The sequence below is a fragment of the Candoia aspera genome, chromosome 2, assembly GCF_035149785.1.
Source record: "Candoia aspera isolate rCanAsp1 chromosome 2, rCanAsp1.hap2, whole genome shotgun sequence".
In the NCBI taxonomy this organism is placed as follows: domain Eukaryota; kingdom Metazoa; phylum Chordata; class Lepidosauria; order Squamata; family Boidae; genus Candoia; species Candoia aspera.
Window position 1 is genome coordinate 168300656 of NC_086154.1, and position 19951 is coordinate 168320606.

A 19951-nucleotide genomic window follows, 5' to 3' on the forward strand; every position below is an offset into this window, starting at 1 on the left:
GAAAGTGCTGAAATGTGGCCGGGGTCATCCAACAGAACAAGTCTCTTGTGGAGACTACTGTATGGAGATTTCTCAAAGCTCTGGAAAGCCTTTTAACCAGTGAACTGAAGGCACATGGATTTGCAGAGTGGCCCTCATGGACCCTGGATCTATGAGGCTCTAGAGCAATGACATTTTTCAGCAAGGAAGACAACATCCTTAATTTTGAATTTTTATGAAGTACAGTAATTAATTGGTTGAAATCTTACATGACAGCAATGTTTCTCAACCTTGGCCAGAATGCTGGGAGTTGAAGTCCACATGTCTTAAAATGGCCACGGTTGAGAAACACTGCATTGCAATATCCTCATCAGGAAATGCTTAAGTTCTGAAAGGAATATGACTTATTCTGAAGACTGTTTGAAACAAGTTAAAGTAATGACTTGCTATCTACCATTATATTTCAAAAGCTCATTCAGCTTCCAAGGATGGGGATATATACATTTTGGGGGTGCCAGGAAAAAAAAATCATGTATATTTAATTAAAATTAAATGGTTAATACAACAGTTCTCCAGTCATACATTTTATACATCTCCCTATTGCATTCACAGTTACAATTTGGTAACAACTCTGGAGATCTCTTGGTGCACATCCCATGATTATGGGGGTCACACATGGCCCTGAGACCTTGGATTATGAACTACGGTCACAGGACTCTCAGTGTTTCAGATTTAATGCCCTGCTTCTGCTCTTTGGGTTTTGTTAAGCCCTTTCCTTTTGTAAACTTAGGCTTATTTTGTTAGTTCTTATACCCTTCTCTGTTTTCCTTTGCTGGGGACAGAGGCCAGAATGATCCGACAGCTGCATTCAGAATACAAATCTCTCCATAGTTTAATCAACTAAAATCAGAAAATGGTCGATCACATTTCCAGGAATTTGTATGCAAACACTTCAGGTTGACTTTAGGCAGCTTGGAGAATGCAATTTGCAAAGGTCGGTTTTCATCTTTTTGTAATTTGGGCTTCAGATAGCAAAATCTCTCAGGGCTGGTATTCTATCAATTTCTTGACAATTGATTTCCATAGAGTGGTTTCTTTCTCTTCCTAAATTAAACTTACATGTTTGTGCTTTCCAAATACAATTGATTTATGTACCAATAGACAACAAAACACCTTATGTTTTATCATTTAGACTGCAATAATATGCCTATTTAATTACTATATGTCTATAGCCTGGCTGCTGGAAAAAGTCTAACATTTGTATTTATTTTTTGTATAAAACTTATATGGCCACCTATCTTAGATACAATAATCCTAGGTGGCTCACAACAGGCAACAACAGAAAATAAACAATTCTCACAAAACCCTTATGAAAAACACATCATGCTTCCCCCCAGGGTGCCACAACATCTCATTAACTCCACATTTGCTGGGCTCACTTCCATCCTAGCCCAATGATGGGGGAAGATCCAGGTCTTGACTGCCTCCCAGAAGGCTGTTCCAAAGGGCTGGGGCAGCTATGGAAAAGGTATACCACCAAGGTGCCACCAGATGACAACATTTAAGAAAACGAACCTGGTGGGATGGGCAGAGGTGGTCTTGCAAATAACCTGGTCCCATGCTATGCAAGGCTTGGAAGGTGGCAATCAGCACTTGAATTTTACAGTCTTCATAATAACATTTCTTTTAATTAGTCCGTAAAAGACAAGCCAACAACAATGTATGAACAGGAGCTATTCTGTGTTTAATAGCTTGATAGGTGCATGTATTTTAATGAGGACCTGATTTTTCAGTAGTTTCCACGCAGACTACCACATTCTCCCCTTTCAGTTGATAAATTCACACCATTAACTGCTAACATTTTAAATTTTGGTTTGCCGAAAAAAGGTTTTAAGAGGAATTTCTTGCTGACAATGCAAAAATGAGTCATGAATACAGATGACTACTTTACCATGTGACAATTTGCCATATTACTTATAGAATTTTGAATGCCTATGTATCAAAATACCAAAAGGTAAGGAGAACACAGATGAACAATCCATATTCCACCCATTTCTAACAACTTGCCAAGTCCAGAAGAATTTATGACTGAGATCTGCAACCAGGTCTTGTAAGTTTGTATCTAAAATATTACATGCTGCATACCAGATAGTAAATTTTATATTATAATTGTTATAATACTATAGTAGAAATGTATTAAGTGCAGATAGATACACTCCAAAAAGTAAACTTCCTAAATGCAAGCCCAAAATATCCATCCACAGAGGAGGATCTGTGTTGCTCCTCTACTTGAAACCCTGTTTTGGGATAGCTTCCTTCCTATCAGAAAGGATCAGTAACTCTGGGAAAGACACAAGGAGTATCTTTCTCTGAGAATGGGCAATTCTTCATGAGCTTGAAAAGGAAAATCTGTCTTGGATGAAGTGTTCCCACAATTCTAACTCACAACTGGGACATAGCTAAAACTAGAAGTTAAGAAACAATAGACACAAATAGTTTGTTCAGACTGATAAGTGAGTGAAAGGGATCTTGATGCTCAGGGCATCATTTTCTACTCCTTAAAATCTTGCTTTGGGAATTGTAGAATGATAGAGCAGCTTAATTGTCCCCCAGTATTCAAATTACCTTTATGAGGATAACACTGAAATGGATATATAACAAGCTAACATCAGTTTCCTTTATTTACGGGTTGGATTATTTATGCCCATCCCATAAATAACCCTGCCATTTTCACAGCATATTAATTAAAACACCCAAAGAGCAATTGCAGGCATTTAACATCATTTTCATTAAGCTGTTTCCATGGTGCTGCATTTATTACTCTTATTCCTAAGTGAAGTAATCTTGATGAAAAAGAAATCTATTAGCTCTGGAATGAATAACTGCAAACTGTGACACTTGACTAGACAACACTGAGAAGAAATTCAATAAATTGCCGCTTTGGGAATTTGTTCTAATGGACTGCAAAAGCTGGCAGGCTAGTGCACTAATACAATTGGGGGGGGAGAGATAACAACAAGCTGTGGTGCTGGGTTATCCTCAGAAGCTAAAGGAAGATTTGTGTTTTCTGACTGTAGAGGAGGCCTGCACTATTGTTGATCTCATCTAACCAAATGCAACCACCAGTTATGTGGTAGTAGCTTGGTAAATGTGTGATAACACCCCTAATTTTGCACTTTCAGCCAACTGGTCACAGCCACAAAGTTGATTAGTTCTCTTGTGGTCCACCACAGAACGCTGCTGGGTCACAAGTTGGTATTCCTGCTAGCCATCTTGCACTTCAGCCCTCCCTGAAATGGACTTGTGCCAATGTAGCAATGTATGTGGTTTTTTTTTTTAACAAATACCACTACCTTGCTTTTACACAAGGAGGTATTTAAGGGTGCAATTAAAACTGTAAAATCTATCCATATTTTATCTATCTATCCATATGGTATATGACAGTGTTTTTCTTTTTTTAATAAGAATTTTATTAAGTGTCAAGCAAAGGTAGTAAAAGCTACAGAAAAACAAAAAACTATGAAGAAAAAAAGAAAAAAACTAAAAAAGTGTGGAAACACAAGACAAAATTTTTTCAAAGTTACAAAAAGAGGTGACTTCCGACTGTTAACAGCATGGATATACAAAAATTTCCATAATCAATTCCTTACTCTATATTAAACCAAAATCACATTATTTCTATAATTCATTCCACTGGCGCATTGTAAAAATCACTAAATACAGTTACTCCCTCCCCTTATATTAAAAGAAAAAAAATATATAACCTCCTAATCAACTCCCCCCCCAAATAACATTTATTTCCTTCCTACTACCATTCTATACATTTCTGTTTACCTTAATAAAAATCAAACTAAAAAACATATAAATTGTCTGCCATTGTACTTAATAATACAACAATTTTAATAATCTTAATCATATTAAACCCCAAACCATCCCAATAGGCATTTATTATTATTATTTTATTATACCTTAATAATCTTAATCTAAAGTGTTTGAACAATGGGAGAATATATGGAACAAAGGTATGAAATTTACACTGAATTATAATTTGAAAGAGAATTTTTATAAAACGATATACCGTTGGTATTTAACTTCTGACAAGCTGTCTAAAATGTATACTGGGGTATCAAATGTTTGTTGGAAATGTTTACAGGGTAAAGGAACTTCCTATCATTTATGGTGGACTTGTGGAAAAATGAAGACATTCTGGAATCAAATATGTATTATTATTCAAAAGATTCTCAAAGTGGACTTACAATTGAAACCAGAGCTGTTTTTCTTGGGTTTGATGGACCAACAGCTTGAGAAGCAACATGGAACTCTGTTCTTATATATGATAACAGCAGCAAGACTCTTATACGCTCAAAGATGGAAGGATGCACAAATTCCCTCAATGGAGGACTGGATGATTAAGTTAATGGAATTGGTGTAAATGGCTAAACTGACAGCATTGATAAGAGGAAATACTGTAACTGGATTTGTTTCTATTTGGAAGCCGCTTTTGGACTATTTGCTTGTAATGCAAAAAAATGAAGTTTTGATTTTGGGTTTTGATGATTAAATGGTTTGATTTTAGAGACACAATGTTACTAAATGTTTAATTAATAGTAAGTGATTAACTTTTATATCTGTGTTGGAGAAGGTCAGAAGCCACCTGTCTTATATGTTTTTCTGTCTATTCCTGCACTGTTTTAGTTTTTCTTATTTCTTTTTTAGACTTGTATTCTATCTGTCCTATATTCTGTATTTTGTGTTTTAATTATATCTTGAAAATTAATAAAATTAATAAAGCTTTAAAAAATAATAATCTTAATCCAAACTGTTAAAGATAGATGAAATCAGCCAAACCCTAAAAGCAATCCAAAAAATCTGTTTAAAGTCTTGGTGGAAGTCAGAGAAAATCTGTTTAAAATCCTCCATGTCTCATGCAGTAGATTATGGTGCCCCCTAGGAGCTTAACCAGCAAAAGTCAAAGATACGAAAGAATCCTGGAATGTGTGAAAGTGAGATATGCAGACAGTTCACCAGGGAAAATAGAAGCAGAAAACTGCAAAGTTCAAAACAGCCAATTCAACGTGTAGGAAAATGCTAATATCTTCAAAATTTAGTACAAAAATAACAACAGGGAGCCAACTGCTTACTCTCGATCTTCCTTAATATTTGGAGGGAAAAGAAAGTCCAAAACTTAAAAAGAATTTTAAAAAAATCAATCCCAGAAATAACAATAAGCACTAAGACAGCCCACTTCTCCTTGTTGTAGAAAGCCTCTCTTAGGGTACTCGTACTTAAAAGAAATATAAATTGGGTGATTTAGAAATGGGGTGGCTGGTCTTAGTGTCCCTTTAAGGCTACAGCACGGTTTGGAAAATGGTGATGTCCCAGCCTCCCGGCTACTCTTAGTCCAGCGTGAATGCTGTAGCAAGAACTATTTTAAAAATTATGCATGGACCTTCTGATTAAATTCCAATAATAGGCAACTGCTATTCAACTGAAGTGAGCGTTGCAGGAAAGGCTGAATAACAGAATTTCTAAAAGGAAAATTTCCTGCATCCTCTGGGTCCATAATTAACACATTTGGTCTTTGGAGGGCTTTGAGAACTCTTTGTGCAGCAATGTAGAGAAGAGTATCTGCAATTAAATTATCCAAAGACAAACATAATAGTCTTTGCCAAAAGCCTAAGTTGCATAATTGGTCTTTTGGCGGACGCAAGATAGAACAGGTAAAATGTTTTAAGCATCTTGGAGTAATGTTCCACTTTTCTGGGGACATGAAAGCCCAAATGGAATATGTAGCACTGACAGCTCAGCGGCTATTCTAAAATTCTTTCACACAAAAGGAGGTGCTGGTACCTGCCGCCATCAAAATATTTCAGGAAAAATCCCTGCCACAGCTGTCTGATGATGCACAACTTGGCTCTTACCTAATTATAGACTACTGAAATCGGTGCAAACTAACAGCAGTTTTCCAGCTAGATGTATCCCAAATGCTGGAGGTCAGACTTAAGGGAGCAGAAACAAGATCTAGGCTACTAACTGCCAACTGCTACTTGAAGAATAATTTCTTCCCCATGGGTTTGATCTCATATGTATTTCTTGATAACTTTCAATCCAGATGGAAGCAGGGTGTGCCTTTAAAGTTTTGCTCCCTGGTTATCCCTGAATTTTGAGCAAGCCTTAGTAGCACTAAGGTAGCAAATTGAGGTTACAGCTTTTCAAAAGAATTAAACTCACAAATGGAGGAAACTAAAGAGTGGTTTACATGCCTCTGAAGAGAGCCTGCCAGCTATTGTTCCTTTCTTCTATTTCCCAAATGGAGAGCATTTGCAAAAATTAAATTTGACGTGCTTCCATCAGCAGTCCTACAGGGCAGATTTTGAAATATCCCCTCTAAGGAACATACTACCTCATGTGGATTTGGAATGATAAAAATGCTGCTTGTGTTTTCCTCTACTGCACTAAATATTTTACACCTTTCTTTTTGCATTTTCCAAGTTGATTAGAGCAATTTTATGTTCCCCTACTGCTGTCAGATAAAAAAATGACTTCATTAAATAGAATGTGGAAAAATTCTGTGTGATGGCATGCAGAGTCAGGCACAAGATAATATCTAGTTCACCTTTGTGAATTGGCCATTTGACAGCTGCTCACAATGTAATTTTTATCTTTTCTGTCTTACGGTATTTTTTTAAACTGGAAATGTGTGTGTGTGTGTGTGTGTGTGTGTGTGTGTACAGCTTCGATTACGCTGGTAAATTCTTTAGTAAGTTATTTACTTTTTTTATATTATTGCTTAGTATTGTTACGCATGCTACTTGGCTGGCCTTTGGCTGTATTAAAGTAAACATGGAACTTGATATCATATGCTGGGTCAATAGCAGTGCAATCACATGGTTTTTAAAGTAGGCTAATTATCTGAAAGGAAGATGACCGTGAATTTAAGAGAATGCCTACTCTCAAAAGGAAGAGAAGCACACAGAGAAAAAAATATATAAAATCCTGTGCTTCCCTATCTCGCTGAACTACAGTTGCTGAAATCAATTCTGGAGTTTCACCACATTCCCCCAGCCAAAGCATGTGTGTGATACTGTCAGCCCCACTTGGTAGACCAGACCATGAAATCAACTCTGAATGAGGAGACTTATAGCCAGTCCTTGAAGTTGCAGCTGTTGCAGCATCCCCATGGTCGTGATTTGGGCGCTTGGCAACTGGCTCACAATTACGATGGTCGCAGTGTCCCGTGGTCACCTGATCACCATTTGTGACCTTCACTGCCAGCTTCTGACAAGCAAAGTCAATGGGGAAGCCGGCGGGAGGCCACAAATGGTGATCATGTGACGTCTCGCCTAACAGCCGCAACTGAAACTACCTGAACTGCCATTGTAAATTGGTGGGGTCACATGATATCACACTTTACAACTGGGTCGCTTAGTGATGGAGTTCCCAGTCCCAATTACCATAGTTAACCAAGGACTACCTGTATTTTTATTGACACTGGTTATAGTAACAGAATCTTGCAAGTCTTACTGTGCTGTACCTTCTCCCACTCCCCAGTGAATTAGGGAGGTGTCTGTCTGAGCCATTTCCAAATATGATCTGTTTGTGGACTTAATATATGTTTCGCCCCACCCCTGTTCTCCTGGCAATGGATCTTGCATATCTCCATCAAGATCATCTTCCTTACTCACTACAGATACACCTTTGTATGTATCCATATAGGTACTATATATGTGTGCACTATATATGTGTGCACAATATATATATACCTGCCAGAAGCCTCTCTCTCTCCTCCCAGAAGGTGGCAGGGCCAGAACAACAACCACAAACTTAATATATTAGAAGAAATACAAATGAAAACAAAAAATTGATTGACCCCTAGATGTATATTCTTTCACACAAAAATATACAAATATACATCCATGGTCCTCTACCTTTTCCCAAGAGAAAGAGAAAAAAGGATAAAAACCATGATGGTGATGAGGCATGGGTAGCTACGCAGGGGAAAGGAAAGATAAACTAGAAAAAAAAAGTGCATTTTCGGGCCTTTTGGCCATTAAAATAAAATTTGATTTGAACAAAAGTGCATAGAGGGGAGGCAAAGGGGAGAAACAGCTGGATATGGAAGAAAGAAGACAAAAGCCCAGTATAGATATACAGAAGGGTTAAATTCATCAGGCAAGCAGTCTCTCCCATGCAAGAGCTAATTTTCCAAGCCATTTGAGCTTTGTAGCAATGATGCCTGAAGGAGCTGCACCTCTTCCTCTTTACTTTACATCAGCTTCTTCTATTTGTATCAATGAGTATAAGACAGCAACCCCCACACCCACCTCCATTTGCAGGTAATTATTTGGGAAAAAAAATATTGCAGATATAAATTTGACCCATGGATGTTGCAGATGCCAATTAAATGTAATCTTCATGCTCAGAGGCAGTGTATTTCTAAATATCTGTCTGCATAGTGACTGTGAAGGGCAGGTTGCTGTAACAGATTTGGTCTGATTAAGGAGGACAGTTTATGCCCTTCCAGTGTGTTGTAAATATTGCAATAAGCAGGTATGAATGACAGACTATCTATACATAATCCCCTGTAGTACCACTTGTAACACTAATTACTTAGCTTCCTGCAAATGGCAGGATATGCTTGCCTGTCAAAAAATGGCTGCACTGAAGGTTTATAATCTGTGCATTTTTCAAGAAAGCCATTTGAGTGCAGAAGACGGGAAAATTAATATGCTCTATCTTGGCTATCGTTTTGGAAAATGTTCACTCACACATCCTCTTCCATCTGTGGAATGTGATCAGGAAATTCACTCCTAATTCATCAGGCTCGATTTACTGATTACAAGAACTGTGCTGGCAACTGCAAAAACAGACTGGAAGGGCATTTCCAGAAGGCTGGGCAGAATAGTAGCACTAGATCAGTCATTTCCTGAGTATGGTTTTAAATAGAAGTTGCTGGAATAGTTCTTCAAAAATTCCTACTTAATAGGCTCCGCCTGTGAGTAAGCATCATTGGTCTACTGGATATTGTCATTCTGATGCTTTGCTGGCAGTTGACTTAAACAAGCCTGGCTGTGGAAGAATCATGGGGGTCTAATCAGTGTTAAGTCAGAGCCACAAAATCCTACCAGTTTAGTCTCTGTGCTGTGAAAAAGAAAACAACTGAGCATCGTTACTGCAGGCCAAATTGCAAAATTTTGGAGAAAGGAGAAATTAGAGGTTGGAGTGTGTGTGTGTGTGTTTCATTGGTTTTGTGCATGTTGACCCTGGCAGCGTATTACTGGGATTGATTTTGTTTTTTGTTTTACCATTCTCCTCTATAAAGCCCTTTCTTAATCTTCCTTCTTCCATCTGGAACTGGAATCAAGTCTAAGCAAGTGCATCAGCTCATTTTGTGTTCTAGGTGAAAAGCTGAATTATACACATTCAAAACCAACAATGCATTTCTGGTTGTATTCTTAACAAACGAGAACTGGTAGAATAAGAAGGTCAAGAGTATCAACTAAAAACACACAGTTCAAATAACATCCCAGTAATTCATCCATTAGGTATCTTTTAGCTGTTCACTATACCCTTCACACAAGTGGAGTGAATAAAGCTGTCTAGAAGTTAGAATCACTTGCACACTCATGCTTATCTGAGATAAATCAAATTAAAAGATCAAATAGCCAAGTGAGGACTTACATGCCTGAATGTAATTAGAAATCAGAAATGTAGAGATTATTCCCTGAATATAAAAATCTTGGACATCAGGGAGAAGATCAGCATGGGTTTGTTGCAAAAAAGTCATGCCAGATTAACTGCATCTCCTTCTTTGATAGAGTTACTAGTTTGGTTATCAAGGTAATGCTGTAGATACAAGATATAGTATAGGATCTCAGCAAAGTTTTTGACAGAGCACCTAATTATAGTCTCCTTAATAAAATGGTAAAATATGGGCTAGATAATACTACTGTTAGATGGACTCACAGTTGGCTGAATCATTGCACCAAAAAGTGAACATTAATCCACTTTAGCTAGGAGGGAAGTATTGAATGGATCCTAGGCCCCATGTTGTTCAATATTTTTATCAGTGATTAGATAGGGAATTGAGGGAACACTTAAAAGTTTGCAGATGATACAGAACTGGGAGGTGTAGCTCATACTTTACATGAAACAGAGAAGATTCAAAAAGGTCTAGACAAGCTCAAGCAGTGGGCTGGAAAGAATAGGATGGAAAGTTTTGTGTCTGGGTAGGAAATGTTAAGGCATAAGTACAGGATGAGGGAGACCTGGTGTCAGACTCCTCGACCAAATGTCAACACACCATCTGATTGAACTCGTTTCCATTTTGAAGAAACCCAGAAACCCATATCAGCAGACTGTGAGTCGCCAGCAGGGAGGGGGAGCAAGATTGGAGTGTGAATTATATTGTTTGGGTTAGATGCCCCTTGCCCAAGGTCAGCGGGCGGAAACCGTTTGGGCCATCTGCTGGTACCAGGGAGGGGGTGCATGCCTATGTGGGGAGGGGGGGTGTAATTGGAGGCTTTTGTGATTTTAAACTGTAGAACGCGTGGGAACTGTCTTTTGCAACTTTTCCTTGTATCGGACGCTTTGCTTCATTAAACAGTTAACTGAGAACAGTCTCTGGACTGTCTTCCAGTGAATGCTTGAGCATTCAGGTCGTTACACCTGGCTTGGCAATAGTATGTGCAAATGGCATGTGAGTGTCCTTGCCAACCCCAAATTAAACATGAGCCAGCAGTGTGGTGCAGCTGCTAAAAAAGGCAAATGCCATCTTGGAGTGCATTACCAGGAGCGCAACGTCCACATCATGAAGAATAATTGTTCCATTCCACTCTGCCTTGGTCAGACCTCCTTTGGACTACTCTGTCCAGGACCGTGCCAAATGGAAGAAGCTCACAGCAGGGTTACCAAGATGGTGAAGGGTCTGGAAACCATGCCCTTGGAGGAACAATGAAATGATCTGGGCATGTTTAGACTGCAGAAAAGACAAGTAAGGGGAGATGCTTCAGCAGTCTTTAACTGTTCTGAAGGGTTGTCACACAGAAGAAGGAGTAGACTTATTCTTTATTGCCCCACAGAGCAGAACCAGAACCAGTGGGTGAAAACTACAAAGGAGGAGGTTCAGGCCAGGCATCAAGAGGAACTTGCTGACTGTATGTGCTGTCAGCCAGTGGAACAGGCTTCCAAATGACATGATGAGTTCTCTTTTGCTAGAGGTTAGATAGCCATCTACCAGAGATGCTCTAGGCTAGGGGATCCTGAACTGAGCAGGGAGTTTAGCTAGATAATTGCTGTGACCGCATCTGATTCTAAATTATTCTCTTCAACCAAGTAGGTCTCTAAGTAAACAGAACGTTATTTTCATGATGGAATGACCAACACAGAAAATCTATAATGTGAAATAATGTGTTTTTGGAAAAGCTTTTGCATTTCGCTCTGTTAAACCTCTATCTAAGGCATTTGAAAGATGACTTCTGTACAAAAACTATTTATAACCTCTCTCACTCTGGTCAAGGAAAAGGAAACACACAAGATCCCCCACCGTTAACAGCATGGTAATCTATCAATGATCTTAAAGTTATCTTTTCTTCATCATCCTTTCTAATTAAAACCATCTAGAATGTTGTTGTATTAGTAGGCAGCAAAAGTCATTCCTACCTGCCCCCTGAAATTGCTGCCAAAATAACCTAACTGTTGTACCTGGATCTTTTGATAAAATGTAAATATATGAAAAGGACATTCTGAATTAAACTGACACAACCATTCAGGGGAAAAGGATGGCTCTTCTCAAGATCACAACCTTTCTTCAAAAATGAAACCTTTCTAGAGGATTACTTTAGCAGAATTCAGCTTAGCTGGCTTGATACAGAAAAATGACTGAAGGAAATGCAATTGACCTGTGCTATACATGGAGGTCAAAGCCAGATAGCTCAGCATGAGTCTCTGACCTTGTAAGTTTGTTCTGTAGTTCTATTATCTACTTCATGCATTGCAAACAAATTGGAAGCAGGCAGTGCCTTTCCATTACCTTGCTTATTTACTACTATAAAGGCTCTGGTCAGCTGGTAGAGTGTTTTAATGAAGAAAATTGTGTTGTTCTTCAGAACTCAAACACTGCAAATCAAGATTTATAGTCACATGTTCTTGAACAGAATAGAATGTGGCTGCCACTGGGAAGAAAAAAAAACTCTTTGTGTAACATAAATCAACAGAGAAAGCATAGATTGTACTGTATGTCTTGAAACTGCCACAGCTGATTCTTTGTGCCTATAGCCGAATAACAAACTTGTCAACGGAGAAAGAAAAGGATGTTCCAAAGGAAAGTTGCCTTGCATAGAAACAACAAAGAATACAGAAGGGGAATCTCATTCCAAAATTCTGATACTTTCAATAAAGTTTACCATGCTTTTGAAGAATTCAAAACAGGATGTATTTTTCATAATTCCATGATATCTCTGATAAATTAACTGTTTTGTTTCCAATAATTTCCTGTTAGTTTCTTAAAGTTGACAATATTATCCCTTACATTAATCAACTGTAACTTCTTACTTCTGCTTTCCTAGAAACTGTCTTGTGCTTATGAAAGATGCAATTACTTACCACAACAATTCAGTGGTTTCAAAATCATTCATGTTACAAACCCTACTTCAATGTATACATGCATAGTATTTTCCAAATTATTTTGGTTTATTCAAAAATTCAGGCAAAATTAATTACACATTTTTAGAATTTCTTGTGGGGAATCGAATCAGCAACATTAGAAATGTTCTCTAGGAAAGGGCAGGGAAGGGTTCAGGGAATGTTGCTCACTTACAAAGCAAGTTGCTTTTGTAAAACCAAGACTTAATGTTCTTATAGGACAACCATGCTCCTATCTTCTCAGATTAAGTCCTGTTGGGTTTAACATGACTTACAACTGCATAAGTGCATATAGGCAGCATTTATCTAATGCTGGCTGATCTTGAAAAGCTTTGCAGGGTCAGACCTGTTGGTAACTAAGATGGGGAACCATAAGGAAAACCAGCGCTATAGGCTGAACCAGGAAGTTGAAGGAACACACTGAAGGAAGGTCATGGCAAACTACTTCCAAACTGTTGCCAAGAAAACTCCAGGGACTTTTCATGAAGTCATCAGGAGAGGTCAAGAGAGAATATATCTTGTGAAGGAATAGAGGACTGCCACACAAACTGCTTTAACAGCAGATTTTAAAAAATCATCTTTAGTCATAAAGGGTGAATTATGAAATGATGCAATTCAACAGAAGAGAGATGCCTACTGTCAGCGACATGTTTCATCATATGCAGGAAGCTGCATATGCCTTTACTTTAAGCATTGTTAAAAAATTAATACATCAACTTGTCATTCCTGTTCTGGGAATGCAAAATCCATTTGCTTGATGTACAAGCTAAGCAAAAGTTTGTAGGCTATCATTTTAGCTTAGCTGTCCTGGGGCAAATGAACCAAACCATACTGTGTGGAGAAAGGGGAGGAAACAGACAATTGCCTACCAGCCCCTCTGAAAACAATTTAAATCAAAACACTTGCCTAATCTCTATTTGTCAGAATCTGCTGTCAGAAATTGACCAGAGAAAGAAGATTGCAAATGTTAGTGCTGGTGCTTGGACTTTAAAACTTTTATTTATTTATTTATTTATTAGATTTCTATAGCTGCCCATCTCAGCAAGTGACTCTGAGTGGCTACATTTCCACTTCCATGAGAAGTAAATATCTTACAGTCCCAACCCTATGCACTCCCACCCTCCCATTCTGGTATGGTTCCTGTTATCACCAGCATCTATGTCCCCATCTTAGAAGACTGGAGGACTAGTGAAATTCACTTCTTTAACAGTGGGAAGTAGATTTAATTCCATGTCTATTCATTTGAGAGTGGATACATCAAAAGTTCTGACATGGCTGTCGGTTTCAAGCATAAAACTCTGAACTCTTGATGGAGGCAGGTATTACAGGTATATTTCTGTAGGTTTTCTTAAACAAAAGGAGTAAGTACTAAAATGTTTTAAAATTATCACAGGAAAACTGCTTTAAGCCTTAGCTCCTAGTGCAGATTATTGAACTGTCCTGTCTCTTAGCACCCTAAGATTTTGCAATTGTACTTCCAGTACAGTCCTCATCAAAGCTTCATTCTACTTCAGAAAACAATGCCAAATGTGTCTGCAATTCAAAAAACAAACATGATCCAGGAGAGAAGAAATAAAGACCTGAAGCACTGCTATTTATTCTTTATAAAGCACATCAAAAAATTGGTCTAGTGGTTAAGGCAACGGGCTAGAAACCAGGAGTCTGTGAGTTCTAGTCCCGCCTTAGGCATGAAAGCCGGCTGGGTGACCTCAGGCCAGTCACTCTCTCTCAGCCCAACTCACCTCAGAGGGTTGCTGTTGTGGGGAAAATAGGAGGAGGATGGAGTATTAGGCATGTTCACCGCCTTGAGTTATTTATAAAAATAATAAAGGCGGGATAGAAAATAAATAAATAAATATGGCATTTTAAGCATTTCACAAGAGCTTCCTATCTTGAGAAACAAAGAGACAGGAAAGCTAGAATTCAACCCCTCACTTCATTTCAGAATAAAGATTTAGGTCAGTCATCCAGATGTGTTGTGGTTATAACAATGATTGGGAATTCTGGGAATGTTAGTTAAGTACACCTGGGTCCATTGGAGAAGTTTAATTTAGGAGTTCAGTACATGCAGGGATTTGGTGAAACTACCCAAGAATTAGACTTAGGAACAACTTTTCACATACATCTTCTCTTGAAAGAAAAAGAAATTGGAGAATGATACAGAAACACCTGATGTGTAGACTACTTTATAGTAGGTAAGTTATGGAGCAGTGCTTTCATGCAAATGCTTAATTTTATTTCTACTGGAAGGATATACGCATTCCTACAACACAGTCAGCTAAGAGGCCTTCCTGCCCAGATTCAAGCAGACTACAATACCACAGGACTCATTCTCCAACCAATAACAGGATAAAAGTAAAATCTCCTTCAAAATGAGCTTGGTAACTTTATGGACACATTTATAGAGTTTTCTTCTCATGCCTTTTTCTGCACTCCACAGGATTTGCTTTGGTACATTAAATGCTAAGAGTGGGATAACACAATTTGCCTCCCAAACGTGTATCTTCCTTCTAGGATAGCGTACTTTGCACATCCCAATTCCACTAGTCTGAAAGCCTCCTTCTACCCTTTCAACTACTGCTGACATTCCAGTAGCCCAAGAGGCTCCTACCTAAAATGCAATACTACAAAAATCACGTAGTAAAATAATCTTAGTTTAGGCTTAGTGGTGCAACAGCAGGGAACATGATAGATTTGTTTATGACCCAACATTTCTTCAGGTGGTTGAGCAGACCACCAGAGGAGAGTTTGTCACACTTGAGGGCATCTCTGAAATTCAGTGGAAAAATCTGAATTCTCTTGTTCTAAACTGACAACTGTAGTGCAAATCACTTCATGTTTTGCTTTCTTCTGACATCGTTTTTTTAAAAAGGAATAATTCACCAGTATCACAAACCAGCCACATTTAACTATGCATTACTAAAGGCTAAACTAGGCTCATGCAACCTGTGACCCATCCTGCCAATGTCACAACAGAGAAGGCATGCTTCCTGGGTCCTGCAAGATGATATTGTTTAATTGACAGGACCCAAAGTGTGCCCACTTTGCCTAACCTCACTGGATGGACTGAAACATTTGGAGACCAGCGGACCCTCAAATAGTCAGGCCCTATGCCATGAAGGACTTTATAGATAATAATCAGCACCTTGAACTGTACCTGGAAGCTTACTGGTAATCAGTGCAGCTCGCTAAGCACTGGGGACATGTGAGCATACTGTGAACCACTCATCGCTGCCTATGCTGCTACATTCTGGACTAGCTGTAGCTTCTGAGTGGTTTTCAAGAGCAGCCTTGAAAACCACCCAGCACATTACAGTAATCCATTTGTCAGGTGACCAAGGTGTGAATGACTGTCTGAAGGGTGCAACTGGCATACAAGGTGATCCTGTGCAAAGACCCTTGTAACCAAAGCTGCTATCTGCTCTTCAAGCAGGAGCTGTGAGTCCAAGATGACCCCAGATTGTGCAACCCCATCAAACCTTAAGACGGAATATCCCCAGAACAAACATAGCCACTTGGTCTTGCCAGGATTGGATCGGAGTCTGTTCCTCCCCATCCAGGCCCACCCAGCCTCCAAACATTGGATCAGGACTTCAACAGCATTACTTGGTTGGTCCAGGGTCAAGATGTACAATTTGATATCATCAGCACATTGATGATACGTGATCCCAAACTGATGGACAACTCCACACAGCAGTTTCATGCAAATGTTAAACAAGAGGGGAGAAAGTGTTGAACCTTGCAGCACTCCACAAGTGAGGGGTCATGGGTGCTATCTCTTCTCCACCCCCCACCAATACTGATTGAAACTGACCACACAAAAAGGAGGAGAACCATTGCAGAATGGTGCCTCCCACTTCCAACCCCTGAAGCTGGTCCAAAAGGATACTAGCAACAGTACTGAAAGCCACTGAGAGATCAAGGAGCACCAGGATGGATGCACTAGCCCCATCCAGGCTCTGTCTCAGGTCACTAACAAATGCAACCAAATGCTATCTCTGTACTGTACCCTGGCCTGAAGCCCGACTGGAATGGGTCCAGATAATCTGATAATCAGATAATTTGATTCGCAGTTAATACAGATCCATCCTGAGTGTAAAGAATATAATTAAGAACATTAGTTTTAAATACTTTGGTCCTCCTTCTGTACAAAAAAAATTTGTATATATGCAATTTTTTATCTTTGTGTATCTCAGAAAATTAATGAAAAGAAATCTTAAATGTATGTGAAGTATAAACCTGCATTGCAAATAAGCAAACACTTCTTTTAACAGCTGGAACAGAACAGCTGCTTTGGCATTCAACTATAGGTTCACTAGGAGATGGGCTCAGATACCAGGTAATCTTCTGATCTGATTTGGGCAATCAGGGATGGAGCATATTGTTTAAGTCCCCTAAGAGGCTGGCTTTCTCTATAAATTTCTGAGACTAATGTTTTAAAATGAGGGAAACCAACAGGAACTAATAATAGGAGGCCCAGAAGCTCTCTCTCCAAGTATTCGTTCTGCAGTGAACTCTTGAATGCCAACTCAAGCAACTTCTATAAGTAGCATGGTTGGTCTGACATTTATTTTATTTAGAATTCTGTTCCTGGGAGCACCCTTTCCCTTTGTTTTACCTGCTATTCCCCTGTCTGAGATAAACTCTTTTTGAAATTGAGAAACAGCCAGATAATTTGAAAAACAGATTTCTTATTAAAACCTTTCTAATGTACAAAACTGCACAGCCACCCTTTGTGTTTTCAAAATGTTCATGTTTTATTAACTTCTGTACTTCTGGGCTTTGGGCAGGACCTTCTTTTCTGTTTTTCCCAGTGATGGGCTATAGGGACAAATATTTGGTAGCTGAAAATTTTCCTGCTCAATAGACTAGAATATGTTGGGAGATTCTACCTGACTGGTAGCAACCTACTGAAATAATTTATTTTTTAGGGGAACCCCTGGAAGAAGAGATCAGCCATTAGAGGTAAAATAATTCTCTTCCTGATTTCCTTTTTATCTGGAGAAAAGGAATGCCTAAAATATACTCACTCTGCACTGTATATGGTACAGGATATATATAATCTCCTGTGAAAAAATTATTGTACACAATGCTGGCAGATGATGTTTTATGAAACTAATGTGATGGCAGAAAAAAGCCTTTAAAACATTATTCGGAAGTATAAAACTACTATATTGCCTTTCAACTTTCCTAGTCCAGCTGGGAGCATAATATATTTCATGGTTCTGAATTAGGAAAAACTCCACCCTCAAAATACCCCAGGTATTAGGTTTCACTCATCCAAATTCTCTTAGATGAAATGAAGAAAGGAAGGACAGATCAAAGGTTCATATTTCAGCCTGCCTGCCTGCCTGCCTGCCTTCCGGAACAGTACCCAAGGCTGGTATCTGGAGGTTGAGGCCCACATCCCAATATGGGGACTTCCAAAGCCCCCTGGCTGTGTTTCTTCTGCCCCTTGATGTCTCTGGCCATTCACCTGCACTCCACTTTCAAGCAGAAAAAAACAAAGAAGACTCATTTATGTTCTACTCTTCATTTATGCCTGGGGTGTGAGTGTGTGTGTGGGGGGGAGAAAACAATAGGTAATGATGACAGTAACAAAGAGGAAATGGGTTCTCTCAGAAAGAGAAAGAAATCCCACTAAAGGTAACTTGTCTGAGGCTGATCAAGCCAGCAATTAACCCTTTCCTTATGGTATGTTTTTGTGACATTGATTTGAAAGGCTTTGATTTCATTTACATCTACGTGGAGCTCATGTTGCACAAAAGTATGAGAGTTACACTAATAGTTACTTTAACTTGTGTTATGTACGCTAAGTGGTTGTGGCTGTCTAGGGTCTTGAGCAGAGGATTTTCTTAGCTTGGTATATGAGATCCCTTTCCACCATGGTTTGTTTAGCACCTCACTAAACAGGAGTTCCAGGTTGCTTCCAGAGGAATGAGCCAGGAAAGAAGTCATGGATCACAAAGGGCCAGTCCATGGTTGGTTAGCTATTACTGCAGGTGGGAGATGTGGGAGCACCTGCAAGCTTCTTGTCCACTGCTAAGCCAGGATCCTTGAGAGTTCTGTTGTGGCAAGTCAGTCAAATATATCAATAATAACGTAATGTTGCTTAGCGTTGATTAAAAAAACCTTCCAATGACTCTAATGTTGATAATGAGATGAAATTGTTGCCTTTCCTCAAATAAATGTTTGTAGTTTACAGGTATTATTAGCATATGTAATTATGATGTGTCTTGGGTTAAAACAATTTTCTTATTTGAATAACTGTCCAAATCTGATCTCATTATATTACCTTTTATTGCTTATCTAAACCACCCCTGAACAAATTTTGGATTGAAGTTAATTAGAAAGAAATAATTCTATGACTATGGGAAGAATAAAACTGGTTACTGGCCTAGACCAAGACTTCCTAGAATTTATAACAGATTGATTCAGTAAAATATAAGTAGAATGGGATGTTGCATTTTCATTAATAAAAATATAATGCATTCTTCATTTTATTTTATTTTATTTTATTACTTTACTTTATTTCCTTCTTCAATTTATATAGCTGCCCATCTCACATAGTGACTCTGGGTGTCTTACAAAATGAATGTTTAAGTAGTACAATTGTTCCAATTCATATCCGTATAGGTACTATTGACTGCAGAAACAAATATAGATATTTAAAAATCTGATCTTTTGCATCTTTATTTGGAAACAAATGTTAGTCAATTTAATAGGATTTAATCTCAGGTAAATATATTTACAAACGCAGTCTAAAACGTTTAGTATTGATTTTTTAAATGATTATTCACATTTTTTCCTCATTCTTTTTAATGTAATCTTTGGTATCTCCCTAAGAGTAAAATCCTTTCTATTCCACCCCAATCGTCACTGTTTGTTTTACTTGGGGAAATTTTACATGGTAGTTTACCAGTCAATAAGAATAATATTTTCATTCACTGTATTCTGTACAAAACAATATTTTGTGCTTTGTTGGTATAAAATAGTTGTTGAAGCAGGGAAAGAGGAGGAAAAACAAGCAACACAATTGGTTTATTAAATGTTGAGGGGGAAAAAAAAGAGTAGCAGAAACATTTTAATCAGCAGCAAGAAGAGATAAAAGGGCCAGATAAATACTAAAAACAAATCAAATCAAAACAAAACCCCTGTTTGTCCTGGGAGCATTACAACCAAATCTCAGAACTGTCACTCAAAGCAATCCAGTCTGACATTTGGAATTCTAAAATTCCTATGGGGCACGGGGAGGCCTTTTTACTGTCAAGAGGATGGAATGCGTGGTAGCTGCTACTGCACCCTAAAAATCTGCTTAAGACTGTGCCTA

The 19951-nt window shown here is 38.5% G+C and overlaps 1 protein-coding gene across 1 annotated transcript in view; it reads right to left on the reverse strand.

The window, feature by feature from the left end:
- SHB (SH2 domain containing adaptor protein B) overlaps positions 1-19951 on the reverse strand; it is a 159504-nt gene that overhangs the window by 15171 nt on the left and 124382 nt on the right. The window lies entirely within an intron of this gene.